The following is an 18,802-nucleotide window of genomic DNA, read 5'->3' as shown; positions in this document are numbered from 1 at the left end:
TTCTATAAAAGAAAATATTGTAAAATTGTATTTTTTCCCATGTAATCACTTAGGCTGGATTTTTTGATTTATATTGTTCCTAATTTTTTTTTCATTTTGTAAATATTCAGAGAATAGCTGTTGAAAATAACAAGCCCCCTCCCTCTAGAAATCTTAAAATTTAGCAAAGGGAGCATTTTCTTTGATATATTATGCAGTTTGCTTAGTCTTGTCACATCAAAGAGAACACAAAATTAATTTACCTTAGTTTAACTCTCTTCCAATGCCCAGAGAGTAGGAAAATCAACACTGTCTGTGCAAGAGAACACAGGAATTAGGCAAAGCATGCATGGTGCTATCTCCCCAGTGTCCCTCCAGTCCCCAGCTACTCACTGCTCAGGGGGGTTTTGACAGATTTCTGTGTCCAATAACCTCAGCTGCATTTTCTGCTGGTTTTCCATAGGCATGATTACATAATGCTTGAAAGAAATTGATGTTTTGTCATGGAAAAGACAAATTTCTCCCTAGTTTTGTTATGGATCACATGAAGTTTGTTTGGTATTTCCTGATGATTTGATTCAGTGCCTTACCTGCATGGGAAATGAGAATATCCTACTGAGTCTCTATGTTGCTTGTGATTTTATAGACATTATTATATACAATTTAAACATAGTACTCTGTGATTAACAAAGTGATAAGTCTCTTTATTTTCTATTTTTTTCCCCTTTTCAATTTTCAGTCTAACAAGCAAACACGGATAGAAAAAGTTAGACACATTCGCAGATGTGTGTGGGGGTATGGAAATCTCTTTAGGCTGCTGATGTGTGCAAACTGTGTGGAAAAAACTACATAACCTACTTTATGACTGTTTTTGTGGGAGTGTAATAGAGAATTCATGAATATTCACCTGCTTACAGTTGTAATTTTGTGTATTTTTAGACTAACATTAATGATTTTCTATAATTAAGGAAGCAAACCTGTTTGCGTGATGGCAATTCTGGGAATAAAATTAGAAGGATTTAAATTCAAGGATATTTGAGGAGTTTAAAGTCCAAAATACATATATTTTTTAGAAAGTTTCATTTAAATGGTTGTCGCCATCTTTTCAGCATGATCCAGTAATTCTGTTGAAGACTAATTATGTTAATGTCCTAAAATATGCTTAGCAGCAGCAATTCAGCTCTCGCCTTTTTCTCCTCCTATTTTTCCTTGCCCCACGAGCAATCTGTGATAGTCGAGCAGTATTACACTTGACCTGAACTTATATTCATTTTGTGCGTACCTCCATGCAGCAGCAAAGTAAACTTGACAGCTTAATTCTACGTTAGGGGAATGTTTGCAGGGATAATCCTATTCACACTGCAGGATAAGGATGCCCTGCTTGTGGCTCTGGCCTATAAAACCATTAGCTTAAATTGTGTGCTCACATTGTGATCTTCTTAGTCTGTAAACCAGCTTTTTTTTAGCAGTTTATTGGTGAGAGAGGGTAATTTTATGATACATTTTCCTAGCCAATGCCTACTTCCTTTTAAAATGTAGCTGCAAAAAGCAACAAACCCTTCACTTCCTACGGATTATCTGATAGAAGACACATGATATTATGTTTTAAAGCTGTAAATTTTTTGGATTAAATTGTATTTAATGACAAAAAAGACCATTTTGGTGTAGAGGTCTAAAGATAATGTTTCACAGGCCTCTACAGGTGGAGGTAGAGAAGTATGTGGCCAGAATATACATTAAGATACCTGCCTTAACTCCCTTTTTCTTAACTACCTTACAGTAGGCCAGTATTCCTCCCCTATGTATAAAAGATGTGATGCTGTGGGATAATTTTTGGTTTTGTTGCTGTTTTTTGTCATGCTGTCCCGAGATCCTGAGGCTTCTGATTGGAGATGGATCGCAAAAATAGCTTGTATTTTTTTCTTCTTTTTTTTTTTTTTTCTTTTTTTTTTTTTTTTTCTTTTGTCTACTAAGCTTAATTAGTTATTAGGAAAAATTTATTCTCTGAAATTTCTTGGGACAGGCTGCCCAGGAAAATGGGGAAGTCACCAAATGTGGAGGTGTTGAAAAAACATCCAGATGTGGCACTTTGGGGTACAGTTTAGTGGTAAACATGGCAGTGCTGGTTGGACTTGATGATCTTAGAGGTATTTTCCAATCTTAACAATCCTTGGACTAATACAAAGAAAATCCGTGTTAAGAATCAACACACATCTGTCATTTATAGGTAGATGTGCAGAAAATATATTGATATTGTATGTTCAAATAGAAAATACCTCTCTAAGATCATCAAGTCCAACCAGCACTGCCATGTTTACCACTAAACTGTACCCCAAAGTCTTTTTATTTATTATTCTTTTATTTCTTTAATATTTATATGTCTTTATTTGGGAGGGCAAGTGTTAATATATTATCTTTATGAATTCAAAAGCTAAAATATATTACTTCAAAAATACCAGGAGTGCACCTGAAAATTCATAGTAATATGTACCTTGTTAATATCTTGTGTGCAATGTGGCTGCTTTTAACCATATCTAGAGGTGGTTGTCCTTATTTTGCAGATGTGGAAGTAACAAGAAAGGTAGTCAGACTCTTAAGAGCAGATAGGGAGTGATCGTCATGTCCATTTTTCAGTGTTGAAATATGGATCTAAGAGGGTGCTAAAGGGCCGATGCTTGCTCCGCTTGGCCCCCTATGGTAGAGGTGAAAATCCTAAACCTATGTTCAGCCAGAATTCTCAGTCTGGGCCTGTGTGCACATGTTTCTGATGCTAGAGGGAAGGTCCTAGCCCAGCTTGAGTGCTTTGTGCCCACTCTTCATGCCCTGTGTATTTTATTGTCCTTGGTAACCAGTGTGCCCTGTACAGCCGTGATCCTTGCACGGAGAGCCACCATGCTCTCCATGCAAGGATCATGGAGAGCAGCTTCTCTGGGTTTTTCCCGGTGTAGCTGCAAATTATAATATTGAATTCAATCCAATTCAATCCTACAAATCAATCTGAATTCCATTTAGGTGCTCAGTAGAAAGTGCAAATTAAATCTTTGGCTTCTACCCTGCAACCTTCAGTGCTCTGAATCTCACGAGCTCAACAGGAGATTAAACTCTGTAAATTTTATGCACACTCTTGGCATTAACTTGGCGTTAACCAAGACTCACATGTCTACTGCATTTCCAAGTGCTTTCTGCATGTGAAAACTGAAGACTTTTTACTCAGAGCTACAACCAAGACTTTGTCATGTTTGTTGCAGCTGAAGGTCTGCTGTGGCTTCATGGTTTTGCAACGTGAAAACCTTGCTGGTATGTACCAAAATCTTGAAGAATGGGTAATGAACACAAGAATCACTAGAAAATAATCAGTATTTCTTTAACAGTTGGTAGAAAACCACTGAACGATGATTAGAATTAAGCTTTCCCTTAGAATTAACAATCTCTCAAAGTCTAGAAAGCTTTGGGAAGTGGAACATATAAGAATATTTTTGGATATCCTGTACCTGATAATCCTTTTTTATAAAAAATTAATTTATTCACAAACAACTCCTATTTTGTAGATTAAATCCTCTGCACTACTGGTCAGGAGTATATGAGAGAATAAAGGGTTATTTCACTAATAATGCACTAAAAATTAGATTAAAAATCTGAATTGAGAGACTGGGAGAGGAAAAAATGTGCCTTCAGTACATGAAATTAAAAACCTAAATAAAAAAGTGCCTCTCTAGGAAAAAAAAAAGGGTTTTGATTTTTAAGGTCCCTGAAAAGGATTTAGTGATTAATTGCAGACTAACACTTGATGAGTACCTTTTTCATATGTGCAGTGTGTTTTTACTGCATTAGCTTTGGGATACTTAGTTTGTGCTAAACAAATGTAACCTTTTTCACTTTTTCTGGTTAAACTTTTCGGTATCATGAATGGAGACTCATTTCTTGCTTGAGACAAAACAATATTTTTAAGCCTCATGGATTTATGGGGAATTTTGGATAGTTTTATCAAAGGGCTAATGAAAAAATTGTTGTTTGCTATTTTTACAGAAAAAAAAAGAGTATCTGCCTCTTTCTGGTGCTGGTACTGACAATGTTAAGCTTTAAGTGTAGTCCATATCCCAGATAACTTGGATTTCACATCTGACCTGTTTCAGAATAAAGGCTAGCATACAGATTTTTGTCATTTTTCTTGAATTACAGTGCACAGTAATGCCCATTGCAGCAGATGACAAACTATAAGCGCAGTGCATAAACTTTCAGTGAGGACCTTGCATTTATACAAATATTTAAAAATGTTAACTTGTACTCATCAGTGAAAATTTGGTTTTCTAAGGCTACATAAAATTAATGACTTTCTGCAAGCACTGCCAAGTACTATAATAATAAGAAGAAATGGAAACACTCAGAGTTGCATATCAGAATATCATCACTGCCATTATACTACCTACAAAAGAATACCTGGAATAATACTGATCTAGTGGGGCGAAATGCCTTCTGTTTTATATTCTAAAATAATTATTGTGAAAAGAAAAGGAGGAACAATGAAACATGCTTAAAGTATAGAGGGAATCTCTTAAAATCTGAAAATAAGATAGGCTTTATTAATGAAAATTAGAAATAGCTGAGAGAAAATACAGTCTTCCATGCTAAAGATCCAGCCTTTCTCTGGGCCTTGTGAACATAAAGAATACTCTAAGGAGCCACTTTCCAGTGTTCAAGATCTACACCTGAATGAGATAGTATAAGGAAAAGAATAGTAGCAAAGATGACTCATTTTTTCCTCCTTTTGTATGAATTCCCACACCTGCTGCGTGCAAGAAATTATTTTCCCTTGAATAACTTACCAAAGACTTTCACAATCCTTTAAAATACATCTCCAGTTGTCATTGTTTCAAAGGCAGAAACAAATGTCAATTAAGTGCCAGCTGAGTGTAAATCAATACTGTGATGAGTGGTTTTCTGATAGGTGCTCAGTGCAATATGCTATCCCAAACAGAGTCATTAGAAGACCCAGATAATCTATTTAAGTATCTCTGAAGTCAGCACGAAGCCCATAATGTCCCTTTTCTTAATTATTTCTTTGACAGAATGGCCATGCCAAAGAAGTCCCTAAAAATTAAGGACGAATTTTGAATTAATGTCAACCTACACTTTGAGCTACCTGTAGCAGAAAGAGGCATGAACAGGGCAGGTTTTCAGAACCCAAGGTTAATAACATAAGGATTTGAAAACCTTGCAAGCCAGAGAAAAATGTTGAACATGAATGTTGCTCGAAATGTTGCACAGCTTGCTGCCTAGCATAAAGATGAAGGAATACAGTGCATGCTGGATAATATGGATATAGTAATTTCGTTCCCTTTTATTCTTTATTGGTTTGATGGGGTTGTACACTCAGCAGACCAATTTTGCAATCCCAACTCCAGGAAGTCAGTAGCACTTCTATGGATTTTAGGGTACTGTGTCCAATTTGTTTGATATGGGAGGAAGATCTGCAAAAAATCCTCAATGGTATGAAGGTAGATATTGATGTACTTTGAAGAAATTTGCATTTTATTTAGACAACTATTTTCCTTATACAATACTACAAACCCCAAAGTTAAATGACTTATACAGCTGTGATGATCTCCTATAGATGTAAAACCTGCGCCTATTTTTTTCTTTTTTTGAAAACAAAATAATCTATGTCCACAGCAGTACTGTTTCAGGTTGTGATCCCTGAGGATGAATTAGGCTTCTGTTGATATGCTGCTTTGCTTTCTGCTTTGGCTGGGTGCTCTCACTGTTTACCCCACATCAGGTTTGGCATTTGATGGAGCTTTGTGAGCTGATTCAGCACACACTAACCAGGGAGTGCAGTGAAAGGCAAAAATGAAGTGTACTGCTCACAGAAGTGGCCTTAATCATTTGAGCAGTGAGAATTACACTGCTCCCAAGGAAGAAAGAAAAGCTGTGAAAATAAAGAGAGCCAGGAGTCAGGTGCCCTGTGGCAGTGATCTTTTGATTATCTCAATGATCCTGGTGGACTTTGTCCTGAGATACTGTTTTTTGTGGCTTTTTTCTTGGCAGAGACTGCTGAACATCAATCTGACAGTATCCCATGGCAGTTCTCCTTCTCTTATCAGTATGGGTTACTCACCTTGCTGGTGCAGGGATAGAAAATATTTGAGCCCTAAGTGCCTGGAGTTACACTGAGCTCTGAGTTTCAGTGTTGCTGTGCATCTGCAGTAATTTGACTGATGAATTATGCAGCAGCAGCCAATGACTTGAACAGTTTGGTGGGAGGTCAGGGTGGTGCCTCTGCAGATCAGGATAATTCAAGAGAAGCCTTAGCATGAAACAACTAAACAAGAAAAGACTGTCTTACTCCCATATATGTCATATTGCTGGATGAAGGAGTTTTTTTCATGTGTGTTTTAGTTTTAACTACAGATCATATGTGCAAAAATGCTAACACACATGCTTACAGCATGGGTAGTGCTAATTGCACATGCTTAGCATTTCCTTTGGTCTCAGTCCAGCCAGCCAGGCATTTGAGGCAGTATATAAACAACATGAGGGTGAAATGTATTTACTGACCAGAAGCCAAGGGGTGGAATGGCCTGACAAAGGTGTTCTTCCCTGTAGCAGTAATATACTTGTGACATTAAAATCAAGTCTTCAGATGCTGACTAGATACTTGTTACTTTGGCATGCTTTATTGGTAAAAACTACAGCAAAGCAGAAAAAAAACCCTGCAGGAAGTGGAACTTCAAAATGAATGTGTTTTGACTTTGGCTGTCTAGCTCCTGCAAAAGGCTGTAAGACCTTTGGTGTGTTACCTCTCACTCCTCCATGAAGGACTTTGACTTCTGCTACCACAGAACGTGAAAATGCCATGGTCTGCTACTGGCAAGCTGGGACTAGCAGTTGTTTGTGACAATCCATTACATAGGTTACAGTCTAAATATTTTTATAGAGTTATAAAGTAGAATGATTGTACCATGAATTTTTTCTGTCAGAACTACTTACAGTATAGGAGTGGGGCAGCAGTCAGATTGGCTTGTTATTCTTAACCCAATGAAAATAGCCTGAGGGGTGCAGACATCACTTATTGTAACTTGGATTGTGGGAAAATTGCAGGCAGAATCTTCACAGCTACGAATCTAAAATCACAGTTACTGAAGTAGTCAGCCACACTCTATCAACCTAGTAGCTCCTATTTTCAGGAAAGTTGGCTGGCATGAAGAAAACAGTACATGACATATGCCAGAAGGTTATTCCTGATTGAAAGAAATACTGATTTTTATTTTGTCACTTTCTTCCCCCAAACACTGAGGGGGAGAGACAGATGCCTTGTGCTGCAGTACACCCTGCAGTATGGAAATGAAACACTGTCAGGGAAAGTATGAGATGGCATCATTTGGGGAAGTTTTAGCCAGGTTTAATAGACAAACTCCTGCTCGGTTCTGTGTGTGAGTTTGTCATTAACGCAGTGCTGGTAAGGACAGGTCACGGCACTGCTCCCTCTTGATCTTAACTATGACAGCTGCCTCTGCCAGGTGTCTTTTTAGTGGTAGAGAACCTTAATCTACCCTTAATCTAAGGTATGACTGAAACTGCTTTGGTTTGAACACTTTGGTGTTTTTTGGTTGTGTATTTCTGTCGCATACCTTTGGGTTAGTAACCTCAAAACAAAGCAACTGCACAAAGCTCTGTCTTCATTGTCCTTAAAATCCCAACCCACACATGGTTTGAATAGTACTTTTATTATATGGAGGTGGTAAGTGTTCCACACAAAAAAACAGCTTTTTAATTACTGCTCTGGGCACTTGAATAAGGGCAAATGAATTTCCCAATAAACACAAGTGTTTACTGGGAAATTCAAATAAAGGTGTAGGAAGGAAATTCAAGTGAAATTCCAATAGACTGTGACATGTTGGAGAATTTTTAAAGCAAAACTATCATTAAAAGAATATTCATGTTAGTTTTCACTGCTACTTCACATGTGCTAATTCTATTGCTTGTGAAACGCTGCTTTTTTTGCAGCACAGCAATAATATTTAGAGACAGTGTTTTTGAAGACTGTTTTCTCCTCCACTTGATTATTTCTAGTGCCTTGGTTTTTACAGCATGTTCCTACATACAGTGTACCACTGCTGTCTGGGGCAGGTGTGCATGACCAAGACAGGAAAGTCTTTGGCTCTCATCACTGCCCAGTAACAACCAAAGTGTCCCAAGAGTATTATACAGTTCTAAAATGTTATGTTAGAATAAATTTTAAAAATTAGTTATAGAACGAATCTGAGCTAAAATCTGAACATGAAGTGATCAGATCATGAGTCTGAACATGACCTGAACATGAAGACGGTGATACCACCAGGTTGGAAAGGAGGTCACTTCAAAACATTCCAGAAAAGCCGTGAAACACAGTTCTGGACTAAGCTCCTGTACAGCTCCTGTGAGTACTTGTGTAGAGTGTCAAGCAGGATCATGCATTTGTCTGCTGTAGACTGAAATCTGCAGATTTATCTATTAATGCCTATAATCAGGCAGAATCAAGCAACCAAAATAGAGAGGGCTAAGATGGCTTAAGAGCCAGGGTGAAGATAAATAAGGTAAGGGAGTCAAAAATCTGCTCTTGTTTTGTTCAAATCCTATGCAATTCAGTTTTAAAGGGAGCATCTAATCATTATGCAAGACCATGTTTTTAATCACCCACTTTTTTTTTTTTTTAAGTTCTAAGTTTGCTACAGCTGAATTTCTACAATAGTAAGGAGGGAAGGCTGGAAGGGAAAAAAAGAATCATGTTTCAGGGGGTTTTTGACACCTACAAGAACTGCCTTTTAATGATTAACACCAGTTATCAGATCTTTCCCTTTCTGAAATAGTATCACAAAGATCTGCTGTTCCCAGCAGTGCCCCACTAATTCAGCTCACTAGCAAAATTAGCAGCAGGAAACAAACCTTTGAAATTTTCCTTATTTATGAATAACATTGTTCATGTGATAAAGGATATGGGTTCCTGCTGTAATTGTTCCTGTGTTAAGAAGGCAGCACGTTATTTTCTCTCCATCAGTCTTTTAAAGAGAAAAATCAATGGAAATAAATACACATATAATTAAATAGTGGATTAAACAGCCAACTGAGTGACTAAAAATTTCTTTCACTTTTGAACTCTTCTAAATTTTTTTTTCCTTTCTCTGAGGGATAATATTGTACTGCCATTTCTTCACAAACGCTCGATAATGCTAAAGTGCTTTGAAGTTGCCACTGGAGAAAATAGTACAACAGATGGAGCATGAATAAACTCACAATGCTGTCTCCTTAATCTCAACAAAGGCAATTTTTCTTGGCAAAAATATTTAATATTTAATTCCATTTACTTATAGAAGTTTGATCCCAGATGAGAACACAAAAACTGAAGCAGAGCTGTACATACAACAGCCCAGTGCATCTATATCCTGGCTTTTTATTGGGAAGATTAAAAAAAATTATTTCATATAGCATGTGTTAAAATAGCTGTGATAGATCTTGTTCAATGCTGATCTGGAGCCAACTGGACCCAAAGGAATCCCTGAGTTAGAATCACAGTAAGGTGCTATTACTCTTTTTGCATTGTATTGTGGAAACCAGAGCCTGGCCCTCACATTTAGTATGACTTTTCTCATGTGTAACTGTTATCAGTGGTTATAGGTGAAGTTGCAGTTCTGGTATGAAAAGTAATATTTGAACCTCAAGTGTATTTCCACAATAAATAAAACATCTATGTACTTTTACTACCACTTCCTGAGATTCTTTTTTCTGTTGGTATTCAGCTAAAGAAGAGATGTTAAATCTTTCCTTTAGACATATCATTCTCACAACAATTTTTCTAAAAGTCTTTATCTGAAAGATTAAAACAAGCTGGTTTTGATGTTTTTGACAATCATCTTGCAGGCAAAAAGACTTTTGGACACCCATGTGCTCTTCCTCCTTCAGTTATTAAAAAGATACTATAGTTCCTTTAGTTAGGAAAAAGATTGTGAAACAGGTTTCTGTGCATTTTCTATAGACATTTTAACATTTGTACATCTTCTAGACAGTATATAATTTCATACTGAAGTGGCAGTTGTGTTCTTATGCTCTCATGCACCAACTGGTCCTTAATGGAACTCAGAAGTTGCTTACCTTCCTTAAAAAGTTCTGTGCTGCTGTATTTTCAGCAAAATTTCAGCTGTATTTTCAGCAAAATCAGTTCTGTGCTGCTGTATTTTCACTGTGGATTTGGTTCCCCCACCTTATTGAGGGCTTTATGTTGGAGCTGCACAACCTCATCACTTAAAATGTGAGGAGAGAGATACATGGTGTGTCAAGCCTTACAAATTCAGGCAGTAATACTGCTTCTAAAACTTGGGTTCAGAATTTGAAGGGTACGCTCAACCTGACTTTAAACTTGTTAGAGGCAAGATGCTGGAAAGCATACACTCAGAAGATGTAAATCATGAATACCCTGTGGAATCTAAATGAGTTTGGATAAAAAGTCACAAAGTTTCATAACAGAAATACAATAAATGTAATTTCTAACTACACGGGGTTTGTTAGATATTCCTGTATCTAATCCTAGGAACTGATGAAAAAGATTGTAAGCCTGTAACAAGTCTCTTTTTCAACATACTTTTTGAAGTGACATCAACAGCCAGTCAAATTCTTCACCCCTGTCACACAGAAATAAAGGAAAACATATTTAAAAACAAGTTTTTTGGGTGAACAGTAGCATGTGTTTGGTGTGTTTTTGTGTCCTTTCTGAAGAAAATGTAGGAAAAATGTGCTTGAAATGGCTTCTTTGCAAGTGATGCAGTTTAGATTAGCAACTAGATTCATGGTGTCTGTATTGGTTATGCTGCTGCAAAACTGAAATCCAAGCCTTTTAAAAGCAGATCTAGACCAGCACAGACAGAGTACCAGTCCTCTGCAATGAGAAACCCCATGTTTGTGTTTGGCACCACTCATGGTGCTACATTCTGCCTTAACATAAGCCTTGAGGAACAACTACCTCAGCACTTCCCACTTTGGACATGGATTATATTAATCTTTTTCCAGTTACTGAATGTTTTTTAAAATTTTTTTAAATATTTAAACAATATGTGAATTAGTTGCCTGCTTAAACCATCTTCTCATTTTCCCATACTTCTAGAGAGATTTTATGACCTTTTAAATCTCTTTTGCTTTGCCTTCTAGATCCAAACACTCCTTTCTTTCTCCATTTTCCAGGAAAATAAAACGTTTAAAAAGACAGAAGCAGAAAAACAACCCAGACTCTCAAATCATTGCCTTACATCCACATAAAAAACAAAGGACAAGAGGACATGTCCAAGAATGATGTCACAGATTAAAACCTCAGCCAGTTCAGGATCTGTCTTCAGAATCTGAATAGAAGACCTGTTCTAGGCAGCCTCTGTAGGTGTGAGACCAATGCCATGAGACATTGACACCAGGACAATGACTTTGGCAGAATACCACTGCTGATAACACATGAGGACATGACGCATGTATTCAGACTGTTATACTGGGTTCAAGCCCCACGTTGGTCGCCAAAATATTGGAATGTGATCCCAATATTACCAGGTAGATTGTGCCTGGGCTCGTCTGACCCTTGCCGCTGGGCCGAACGTGGAAACTGTGGTGTTTCACCTCAGAGACACCTTTGGCTGGCTGGATGTTGCAGCTGGGCACTGAAACAAGTCCAGGCTTGTAGAAACTCAGTTTACCTCAGGTGAGAAGGCTTCAGGCTAGGGTGAAGAGGAAAAGGAGATGGATTCTGTTGGAGGGTTTATATCCAGAGTTTATTACATGGTCCAGAGGTCTGAATCTTAGGTAATAGCTCCAACAGAATGCCGAGCACACGGTCCAGGTCAATTTAAGCCCAGGGACAGGGGGAGGAGAAGGGACAGGTGAGCATCAACCAGGTGGGAGGAGGAGGGTCTCAGGGGACGAGGGACACATAGACAGGCCAATGACCCCCAGGCCTGAGGGGCATCCTTTGAACTTGACCAACCACACGATGGCCTTGCTGGAATGTTGAAACTGATTGACAGCCCAGCAGGGGGTGAGGGGGAAGGGGAAGAGGTATTGCCACACCTGGGAAGGGACTGGGAAGTAAAACAGGAAATTGCAACACACTGCAGCATTATATATAACAAGAATGTGTGTTAAGAAGGAAAAATAATGCTACTGGATCAAGCTCTTAAAAGAGAAGGAGACTTTTAACTAAATTTTTGTGCAAAGAAATAAGTGAAGAAAGGCATGTTACTTGCAGTTGGACCAGATGATCTTCGTAGGTCCCTTGCAACTGAACTGCTGTATGGGCTGACCCTGGCTTGATTCCAGATCTGCTCTCTCACAGGGGAGAGAAAATATAATGAAGGGTTCATGGGATGAGATAAGGACTGGGAGACGTCACTCACCCAATTCCTTCATGGGAAAAATAGACTCAAAATAGGGATGTGAATTGAATTTATTGCTAACAAAGTCAGAGCAGTAAAATAACACCCTAAACACACCCTCTCCCCTTGCCATCTCTATCTCCTCTCAGTGGTGCAGGGAGACAGGGAATGGTGGTTTTGGTCAGTTCATTCCCTGTAGCTTCTCCTGTGCTCAGGGAGAGGAGGCATTCCCTGCTGCGCCGTGGGGTTCCATCCCTGGGACACAGCTCCCCTCTCTCCACAGGTGGAGCAGGTTGGCTTTGCCTGGGTGCTAAGCACCCACTAAACCACTCTATCACTCCATTTCCCTGGAAACCCAGGGGAATATTTCCCCGTCTGCTCTGGGGTGCCCTGATCCCCAGGAAAACACTGACTTTGATCCTCATTCATGGAGAAAGTTTCCTAAACTCCAGAATAGACTCAAATCCACTAGAGTGTGAAGCATATTGTAGAGAGTAGTGTAGATGTATCCCTTAGGTGGGAAATTTAGGGTTTGGGATTTTTAGTATGTTGTGGATGCAAGCAAGATGGAGGGCACAGGGTGTCATCCTAACTTTCTACTTCGTGCTTCTTCTTCCTCCTTCTTCATGGGTTTGGGTGGCATTTTGTAATTGTGGGGAAAGGTCCATATTGTGGGCCCTTTGGGATCAGTGTTTGGGTTAAAAGGGAAAATAATCCAGGTGTCAGTTATTAATTGGATAGTTTAGCTTTAAAAGACCTTGTAACAAGAGATTGTTGGCCATTTTTGTGGTGCAGCGTGCAAAATTTTAGATAAGATAACAATAAACAAGAACCTGAAGACTGAATGACCCAGTCCATCTCTTTTTCCTGACACAAGACCACTCTGGGAGGGTCTCCCCCAACAGGGGAACCCCGTGGGAGGGCCCTGCCAGAGTCCCAGAAGTTGAGGAATTGAAAACAGGTACCCCGACACTTTCCCAATGAGGCAGGGGACAGAACAAGATGGCAAACAACCAGCGGGTGAGGTAGGGAGTTTTATTACAGTGAAAGAAAAGAAATAATCGAGAGTCTGTTCACACCTGAGAGAAAAGTCAATCTCTACTTACCATCAGCAAGTGATGTTCGGACATTTCCTGGGAAGCAGGGCTTCAACACACTTAATGGTTCCTCTGGGAGGCAAACATTGACGAATCCTGAATGCACCCCACTTTGTTTTGATTTTCTTCTTAAATCTGTTATCACAGAGGTGTTAACATAATTTCTAATTGTCCCAGACTTGGCCAATGGCATGTTCATCTTCAGAGCCATCAGGAATTGGCTCTGCCCGACATGTGCGATGGTGTTCACAGGGGTCTTAGGATGAGGGAAGAGATGAGGATCTGACTCCATGTTTCAGAAGGCTTGATTTATTATTTTATGATATATATTACATTAAAACTATACTAAAAGAATAGAAGAAAGGATTTCATCAGAAGGCTGGCTAAGAATAGAATAGCAAAGAATGATAACAATGGTGTATGGCTCGGACAGAAAGTCCAAGACAGCTGACTGTGATTGGCCATTAATTACAAACATCCAACGTGGGCCAATCACAGATGCACCTGTTGCATTCCACAGCAGCAGATAATCAATGTTTACATTTTGTTCCTGAGGCCTCCCAGCTTCTCAGGAGGAAAAATCCTAAGGAAAGGATTTTCCATAAAAGATGTCTGTGACAGACCCTTGGTGGAAGCTTCCAGCAGCTTCTCACAGAAGCCGCATTTGTGGCCCCCCTGCAACCAAAAACCTAGTACAGGCAAAACTAATACAGCAGGTATCCCACAGACCTCCTCTAGACATCCTCCTGGTTCCAGTTTGGGGCTCCTCCAGAGGCTGCAGGTGGATCTTTGCATCCCCATGGACCTCCATGGGCGGCAGGGGCACAGCTGCTTCACCATGGCTGCACCATGGGCTGCAGAAGATTTCCAGCTCCCGTGCTGGGAATACCTGCTCCCTGTCCATCTCCACTGACCTTGGTGTCTGCAGAGCTGTTCTTCTCACATCTTCTCACCTCTCTCTCCTTTGTCCTCAATTACATCTGTAATTTATTTTTTCTACCATCTTAAATCTCTTATCAAAGAGATGTTACCACCATTTCTAATTGGCCCAGCCTCGACCAGCAGCACATCCATCTTCAGAGCCACCAGGCATTGCCTCTGCCAGACAGGGAGAAAGCTTCCAGAAGTTTGTCACAAAAGTCCCCCCTGCAGCCCCCCTGCTACCAAAACTTGGCCATGTAAACTCAATACAACTGTTCTATTGTGTTTCACTAATTCAACAGAAATTCAGTGCATGTTTTCTTGCACACACCTTCTTGGTAAGTCTTCAAAATTCAATTAAGTGCAACCTACTCCTGCTGTGCCAAGATAAGAATATCAGAAATTTTAAGAATGTGAAAATGTTATCTACATAGCAGGCTTCTTTTTGTTGTTGTTGTTGCTGGTCCCAATCCATTTTTCAGCTTTCGTACTATTGCTTCAATCATTCCCTCCAGAAATACATCTAGATTACTCTTGAACTAATTTATATGCTTGGCAGCCACTGCCCTCCTCTATAGCATATGTCTGCAATAAACAGTTTTGTTTTCACCAAATATGTGACTTTCAGCTTTTCTACAGGCATTGTTACCAGATTAATGTCAGAGATTTTCTTTGAAGTGTAATCAGAAATCTAAATTAATTTTGTTATTTTCCATTGTCTCTTACATATCTGAAATGTATTGGTTATTTCAAAATTTGTCTCTGCAAAGAGAATGTATCTTTATCCTGGTGATAAAATATAGAATTTAAAAGTATCTTGTCAGATATTTGAAATATGAACACAAACTTAGATACCTTTCCCCTGAAGGGAAACTAGACATGTATCTGCATTGCAACAGCAGGGTGAAAATAATTTAAACAAGCAAGTTAAGCAAGTTTGCATGCCTGAACTTGTTGACATTCCCTTTTTTGTTGTTTTTGTGAGTTGTTTATTTTGCTTTGCTTTGTTTTAGTAGTGTTAGCAGGTGCTTACAAGTGACTTCCATGTCAAACATAAAATCAAGACAGCATTTTCAAGGAATGTTTGTTTTGTTAGGGACTCTTTTCCTGGTTTTGTTTATTTGGGATTTTTTTACCTCCAGAGAGACCATTTTTCACCTTTAATTTTCTTTATCAAAGCTTATATCAAAATGAGAACATTCCCTGAATGAGAAGCTCCTACAGAAAGCCAGAGTATGAATTTAACAGTATCTCAAGTTGACTCTTACAGAGATATTTATGATGTTCTCATCATGACTACAAAGCATGTTGAATGTTGCTTAATAATTCCCCTTTTTTTAAAGGTAATCTTTGTGATGATCATAACTGTGTTGAGGTAAACTTCATCTCACCAACAGGTTTTTTGAGAATCTCCCGGTATGAAATGTCTCCCAAGAAAGGAAATTGAAGACCAATATTTCATGTCACCAGTGTTATTGAGGTCTTTCCAAAGATTTTGGGAAAATAAAGTCAGAAATTTAGATGTTTAGGAGACTCAATATTTTTTAATGGAAATTTTAATGTTCTGTGTGCCAAAACTCTATAAAGAAACTTCGGAATTCAATGTATTTAAAGTTACTTTGGAGATTTTGTTTATGGCCTATTTATGTTTATACTTCATTAAAGTTCACAGTACTTTTGTTGCAAAACAAAATAAAAATAAATCTGTATTAAAAAAGAGTAAATTTGAGTTGTAGACTCAGTCCTTTGTGTCTTAAAAAATGATAGTTATAATTTACTTTTCGTGGAATGAAAAAAATGGATAAGTTTTATTCCTGATGCCTTCTGCCCTATATTTTGTTCAGGTTTTTTTCAAGTATGTTCAACTTGCTTAATTTTCCCTCCAAAACAGACAGAAAATTTTCATCTTGAAATATTAATTTTTAATGAGATAATTTCCCAAAGTTTTCCTGGGAAGACAGTGGCTGCCAAGCATGTAAGGTTCCTCAGCAGTAATCTAGATGTAATCTAAATTTTTGGAAGGAAAGGTTTTTATATTTTACAACATAATCAAGAAATGAAACATCCAAATATTTTGTATTTCATTTATATTCTGAGTGTTAGAAGGTGATTTTGGATCAATCTAAATGCCAAAATATCTTTGTTGATATGGATGTATTTTTAAATAATGTACTAGCCAAGCACATTTTATAGAGCAAGAACTGAAAATTTACCATTAGATATTCTCATACTATTGATTCCAAAATGTTTGTGCCTTGACTGTTTCACATTGTGACTTTAAATTATGATCTTATGACTATATGCAGTTTACATCAATAAAATAGATTTGCTTCCACCTTTGATTATAAATGTTCCTTTGGGAAATAATTTTTTTCTCTGCATTGGATTTTACCAAGTCTTTTGTGAACTGGGTATAGAATAGCCCTCTGAAGTGTTTAAATTGTCAAAGGTCCTTGAAATGGTATAACAAAATCAGGAAGCCAGAGCTGGGTAAATTCTGGAAATAATACTTTCAATTAAGCATGGCTTGCTTTAGAAGAATCAGTTTTAATCATGTTAATTTGAATCACTACTTTGAGGTTATATATTGCAATAAAATTTTCAAGAAGATTATTACTAACATGAAATCTTTATTTTTAAGCTTTATAATTCAATTTTTGCAGAGTATTTTTAGATTACTTTAGCACTTTCCTATAGCATGATAAATGTTTTCCATTTCTGTGCTGCAATTACACACCTAAATATAAATTTGGAAAAATAAACTGGCTTTTTGCTTTCACTCATTGTTGAAATATTCTTAAATAATAGAGACTTTTTTTAGACCAGCATTTTCCATGGATTTTGAAATAGAAATTGCAAGGGGGCGAACAGAATACTATGTCAAGGTGTTCATAATAATAACGTTCTTGGCATTGAGTATACTTACGGGAGAAAGGTTTTGAAGTTGGGAAACATTTCAGTTTCTCTTAATAGTCTTTAAAAGCCATTTATTTCTTCCTTTTTTCCTAACTCTGAGAACTGTTCTTTAAATAACTATTATTAAATTTTAGGATCTCCTTTATTTTAAAACATTACTCTATGCAACTTAAAAAAACCACTGAGTTATTGAAAACATTTTTCTGAGTACCTATAGGGGACCCATTAACAGGCAATTAGTTTCTAAAGGATTCTAATCTCTGACTGTGCTTTATTTCAGTCAAATTAAAAAAAAAAAAAAAGAGCAGAGAGAAGAGCCTGAGGAAAAGGACTTATTCAAATATGGAAGATGCAAGAGGAAAGGAGGATTCTTTCCATAAAAAAATAAAAAAGGCAAGCAAAAAGAAAGTGCAAACAAATGAAGGAAACAGCACCAACAAAGAAATCTGCAAAGAGCTCCAATCAAATGAAAATTAGTCATCCCCAAAAAACCAAAATCAAACCACACAACCCCTGAAAATAACCCCTTTCCTTATTTCCTTTTTTAATTTTTTTTTGAAAGATTATAAAGCAGTAAACTATACAACATTTTATCTTGCACCTTAAGATTCAGATTAGATTCAAATTCCTCAAATTCCTAAGGGTAGTTTTCTGATGAACTTCTGGTGATGAGTCATGGCTTTTTCTCATGAGAAGGAAGGGAAGAAAAAAAACCCAAAACACACGAGCTATAATTCTTTAGAGAGAGAAATCATTTATTTTGAACTGCAGTTTTCATTAACCACAGTCCTTTGATGGATAAAATGTCAGCATATTAAGTGAAGCATGGGGATTTGTTACAAAGTTGTATTCAAGATAAGAATCTTTGATAAACACAGGGCACTCTTCTGTTTCAAATCTGTTCCTCTTGCCCTTCTTTAGGGATAAATCCAGTGTTTAATAAACAACCCTGCTTGGCTTTATAATGGAAATATATTATGTGTCTTTCAATATGGAAGTGTAATTATCCATTTATTTGACCATTTTAGCTGCCTTTCATGCTTAAGCTTAACTTTGAATATTAAATCATGATTTGAATGCAAAGTTCAACTGTCAGTTTTAAGCATTTCTTCTTATGAATGACTGAAGAGGGTCAGAGGTTCCCAGATACTAATCCACAGAAATGAAGAGTAAATGAAGTTCTTGATGAGACCATGAAGTATGAATTATTTTCTCTTTTTTTTTTTTTTTTTCAGTAGATCATTGCAGTACTCTAAAATTTGATCGCATCTCATATTACCCTGGAGTTTACTTAAAAACAGATCTTGATGCTAAACAGACCACAAGTGCAGAAAATAATTTATGGAGGGATTTGAGTTTGCTTGTCTTCCTCCTACATTTTGTCCTAATTAAAAGTAATTTTACTATCACTAAAAACCCGCACATAAGCCTTATGTATCATGCTTGCAACCTATTTAGTACCTCAAATCTAGAGGTTTTTTTGATTTTTTGATTGATTTTTTTCTTCTT

Source organism: Melospiza georgiana, chromosome 5 (genome assembly GCF_028018845.1).
Source record: "Melospiza georgiana isolate bMelGeo1 chromosome 5, bMelGeo1.pri, whole genome shotgun sequence".
In the NCBI taxonomy this organism is placed as follows: domain Eukaryota; kingdom Metazoa; phylum Chordata; class Aves; order Passeriformes; family Passerellidae; genus Melospiza; species Melospiza georgiana.
The sequence above is the reverse complement of the archived record's forward strand: the minus strand, read 5'-3'. Positions refer to the sequence as shown.